We start from the raw sequence: 6,000 nt of genomic DNA, 5'->3' as shown, positions 1-6,000 counted from the left end.
CTCCTGATTCAATATGCTTTACATAACTCATCCGTACTAAAACTCGCTCGTAGCCTATCTTATCATACTCCTTTCCCTTCCTTTATTCACCCCTTTGATTTTTCTCATATCCTACTATAGGAGATTTCTATACCTTCCCTTTGCTACTTATAAGTCGCAACATATTGCCAAATCTTAGCCTCTAATCTAGTATAGCATTGCTATCCTTTATAATATCTCTTAAGTTACTCGTTACCATTCTTTTGTCGTACTCTTTCTTTTTATAAGCACCCACTTTGTAATGCCATATCATTCAAGTTCTTTACAGAAGCTTCTCCGCATCGTCACTATTGCCCTCCTGACTTCTATTCGTTCATTGTTGGCTTTCAAATCTTACTAACTTGTTTCAGCAATGGATCTCACTTGAAATTTAAATATCCATATCAAATATATTGTAGTGTCTATTGTTTCCATCCTACACCTGCATTTCTCTCACCCGCTTCCCCCCTTTAGGATGTACTTATATCATTATCTATGTATATTCTGCTCTATGTCCCCATTTTCAATCCCAAATTCATCTGACTCTTCTAATTCACTTGGTATATTGTACCATATCCATGTCCTTTCTTTATAATTTATAACTTTGATTATCCTCGTACGAAACCTTAACAAAATCACGAAGTGACGAGGACCTTTCTATATATAGTATAAAATCTCGTCTGATGATCTGTACTCGAGTAATGCAACCCATGTAGCAACTCATCCAAGGCCACATTCCACTCACTCCAACCAATAATTATTTAGTACTTGCAGTCGTCCCAAATTCCCAATTAGGTAGCACTTATATTCTGATGATAAGTGTCCAAAGTTCTCTTGTAGTATTATCTCTATTCCAACCTATATCATCTGTTTCCTTTAATAAATTCACAATACCTCATCTGTTCCTAAGGCCTACAGTCCTTATCCTTTAAGGATTTCACTACTTCCGAGGTGAAGTTATATACACGCAATACCCCTTTATGCCTTATACTCTCTTACCCTTGTTGTGTACCCAGTACCGACTTCTAACTTATTCAAAATTGAATCAAGATCTTCTTAATAATGGTCTTATCTTATCACCTTGTCGTCGTACTACACCTTTAAGTTCGTAGCTATATATTTCTCTTTTATTTTATACTCGTACTCAATCTATTACGTCTATCTTGGGTGCTTTCTTTAGTATTCCTTTCCATTTCTCCAGTCTATGTCCATCTTTTAGTCTGTGCACGAGGAATCTCATGCTACCCCAGTATCCTTCGGAAAACACCACTCCTGCATAATCCCTTTCTCTTTTTCAAAGTGTATTCTGTTCATCCCTATTTGTTCTTACCATTCCAGTCATTTTCTGCCACTCATTCTGCTTCGTTGCACATCTTTTGGTAGTTTGGTCTTTCGCAACTCTGTCACTTATATTGCTCGTGTTCTCGACTATATATGTCGTAACCAATTACTGCACTGTTATCTTGCTCGCTTACTTCTTATTTCCTTCTTTCAATTAACTCCTTCTTTTCTTGTGCTCGCTTTCATTTCCGTTATCGCATAATCTTTATTCTGAACTTTCCCTATAGAACTTTATAAGTCTTTCTTATTCGTTCTATACCTTGCCTTTCCATTTCACATTTGCCTCTATACTTTAGTCGCATAGATCACGTCATATCTTTTAGTCACTTCCTCGCTAGGCTTTACTCATTTTCATAACAATCCTTATTATATTCACATTACATCCTGTTCGTAATCAATCCTATAGGGTAACACTTCTTAACCTTTTACCATTTTTGGTCAATCTTATCCTTAATACCTCACAAGCCGTCTTATCAATACATTCATATTCGTCATAATTCGTCTTCCTCTTTACCATTGTCTCAATCATACTATTACCTCTTCTAACTATAAACTCGTCGTAATTTATCCCTGCTTGTCAATTCAGTGATACCTCAATATAATACCCTATTAAGATTTGCTAGCCTTTTCTAATTCATCTCTTAGTATCTCAAGCCCTTCCAAAGTATCCAAGCATTTCATCAACAACACATGAAACACATGATCTAAGACAGCCCACAAGTTTGAGTTTTCCTTCTACAAATTCCATCTCCAATTAGTTGATTAAGAACTAACAAACTCAAGGACATAAAGATATGATGAAATGTTACCTCAAGAACACTAGAACGCTCCAACTCCAAGATTACATCACCATGAAGCATCCTCCAAACCACCACAAGAAGAAGAACTAGAATCCGACAAGCACCACGAGACTTCTAATGCTTGATTCACATAGTTTACCTCCAGATTTGTTCTTGGGTCGTGAACGAACTATTTAGTTCATAAACTACTTGGTGTATGCATTGTACTCTTCAAATAAGAGTGAAACTTAATTGCTGGACGTTTTTGCTCTTCAACATGAGTTTTTCTTTCCAAGGTAAAATGTAGCTGGAAAGTATTCTGGTCCGTTCAAATGAATTCCAAACTTTGCGGCTCACATTCGCTTCTTCAAAATCAAATTTCCCAAATAGGAATGATGCCTCTTACGGATGACATGGAGGGTATCTCTTAAAGCTTTAATCCAACATGATAAATTTACCATATCGATGTCGACCTTATAATTACTATTATTATCAATTCAACCGTTAACTTTATTTCTCGAAGTCAGACGTACTTGCAACTTAGTCAAATCTCATCATTACTGTTGACATGACCTTTCAAGACTTTTACGAACTTATATCTCATTCTCTTTTTACTTCTAGGAAAATTTTGGCCGAGTTTCCTCTGTATTTCTTACTATCCCAAAACCTGCACGCAGGCAAAACGAACAATGCCTCACAGGGCCAACATATATATGTATATATATATATATATATATATATATATATATATATATATATATATATATCACATGATAGCCATACAGAGCTCCCAATATCAACAACCGTATGAAAATGATGAACTTATCTCGTATGTCCAACTCGAACAGTACCTGTTACACTTTCCTGTGTACTTTCCCTTTCAATCTTTAACTGCAGGTTTCAATCATACCTGCAACATTCGTATCGTATCTAACATGTACCCTGCTTACTTATCTTTTTACTGATTCGTTCAGCTTCTTCTGTTCACAACTTATAACTGAAATTATCAACAATATATATATACATTCAATCCATTTTCTTACTATACTTACAATAACTCACCTTGATGATAGCCAGTTTGCCATTCTGTATATACAACTTCTGATAACGTAACCTCGATGAAATATCTTACCTCTGTAACACCCAGTAGCATTATTTACCTTCTCTTCTCGACACCACTCTCCTGTCGAAATCAAAGGTCAGTATATAAGGGATATCATTTCGTATCTCTTGGCTCTATCGCACGATCTAGAGTAAGAAAGAAAGGTAACATCCTAAATGTCCTGTAGCTTCCTGTTTATAGATGTGGTGCACAACACACCGATAAACAAGACTCTACTAGACACGGCCTGTAGACACTCCGAGGATGAACTGCTCTGATACCACTTTTGTCACGACCCAGCCCCATGGGCCATGACTAGTGCCCGAGCTGGACACTCGTATACATAACTGTTAGATATAGTCAAACCAAATCTAAGAAAAAATATGGAAACTTGCAAGAGAACTCCAAAGGTTCATAACGTCATCATATATATATATATCCAGATAACTCGTCTCCTGAGGAGTCACAACTAATCAAACGTAATATGATACGCAAGCCGACAAGGCTGCCACTACATGTCAATATGATACGCAAGCCAACAAGGCTACCATTACATACCAATATAATGTGCAAGCCGACCAGGCTGCCACAACAGACGAACATATCCATAACACATCGTATAGACACAGCTGAACAAAACTTATACACAACCCACACATATGTCTAAAGACCTCTAAGAGTGTCGATAGTGAAACATGACGGGCAGGGCCCCGCCGTACCCCTGGATACACATACATATATATATATATATATATCAAAAGATCTGTATCAAAAGTCTAGGCTCCGGAACAATGGAGCTCTCCAAGACAGCTGAGTAGAAATCCTAAGCTAGAGGATCACCAAATCGAATATCTGTACCTGCGGGCTTGAAACGCAGCCCCCCGAAGAAAGGGGGTCAGTACGGAATATGTATTGAGTATATAAAGCATGTGATACAGTAAAGAGGATCATAACTGAAATAGAGGTCACAGGAGACAAATATGACATTCAAATACCAATACATTTGCCTTATGAAATGTAAATCATGCATATCAATATCATATATCTTATATCATACCAAGCCCATTATGGGACTCGGTAAATAAAGTCATCCTTGGCGCCATAATCATATCATCATATCATCACATAATCATATCATCATATCATATATATACCGTACCCGACCCTCTAGTGAGGGACTCGGTGAACATTGCAGTGAAACTGTGCACGAAAACATACCCAGCACGGGACTCGGTGAAAGATATATTGAGGCATGCACGAGCAGAGTAGTAAGCAACCATATGCAAACTAAGTCATAACTGAGACTCGATAGAATAATCAAGATGAACTATCATTTGAAAATCAAGACAATAATCATATCAAGTACCCTTCGAATGTCACAGTGGATTATATCAAAATAGAACTTCTGGAATCATAGACACGTATCGAGACACCATGAAATATCTTCTGGAAATCAAGAACATTAGCCATCCTAGTGTCTCTAAGAATAGGAGCTTCTTTGGAGTCATATATACGTCGTCTGTTTGTTTTATAAAGATCATTCCAAAAAGAAGGAAGGGTTAGCTTTACATACCTTACGTCTTCCAAGGAACTCAACTTAATCACGAACTTTTCACAATTAGTATGCCAAACCTATAATCGTAAGAATATGCACGTGACTTAAGAAGGCTTTCGTATATCATATATATTAATAATTAACTTAATTCTAAAACAAAACGGGCAGCATTTTCCCTATATCATTAGTATCTCCCAATTCGGTATATCACCACAACAGCCCAACAACAAATAAATCTCAAAAACACAACAATATACTTAATTTACTGCAACAATCCATCCAATATATATATCCTTAAAATCAATCCCTTAAACTTATCTTTATTTCTAACGGAATTTCGACAGCATTTCCTTTCTATTCTGAACAATCCCAATACCTCAATTCAGGGCTAACAAACCATTAATATCAACATTAACAAAAACACCCAACATTTATCCACAATAATCTAACTAAATCCACCAAAGAATCCATCCAAATCAACACCTAATCCCCAACTACTTAATACAACATATACGACAATTACATCAACATTTCCAACATTCTAATCCGCCAAATCTATCAATAAACATGTAAATAACATCACAGACAACTTAATCATACCTTATGTATTCCATAACCACGAAATCAACACCATCCAAAGCTAATTTTTTGTTCAAAACAACGACAATAACTTGTTCTTCACTTCACTCTTCATGGGCCTCGGGATTTGGGGCCTCGAACTTGATCAAACTCTCGCTTTCTCTCTCTGACCTCTCCTCCCTCTCTCTCTAACCTTCAATAAGCTTGCTGAACATTATAATGTTGTTTATGACCTGTTTGGAGCCTATTTATAGTGACAAAGGGCGGTGGAGTGGTCCTGCCACGTGTCAGGCTCTCTACTTGCGGCCAGCGCCTTTGTTCAGTAAAACAGTCATATCTCTTGATTTCGATATCGAATAAATTCTCACGACCTATGGTTGGAAAGATAATTCAATTATCTACAACTTGCATTATAGGAGTTTTCCCAAATTCCCAAATAATGATGGGGTTATGGTCTCCCCAAGTCAGATCACCCGAAAACGTAACTTAAAAACATCTTTTTGGAGGGCTTACACTTGGATTTGGCTCAAGGGTCCTTCTTGAGTTGTGTTTAACTTCACATATATTGTCCATATAACTTATCATATGTCCTTTATAAAAATCCCATCATGTGGGCCCCACCTCAG

This window comes from Lycium barbarum, chromosome 1 (genome assembly GCF_019175385.1).
Source record: "Lycium barbarum isolate Lr01 chromosome 1, ASM1917538v2, whole genome shotgun sequence".
Lineage (NCBI taxonomy): Eukaryota > Viridiplantae > Streptophyta > Magnoliopsida > Solanales > Solanaceae > Lycium > Lycium barbarum.
Note: the sequence above shows the minus strand (reverse complement) of the source record.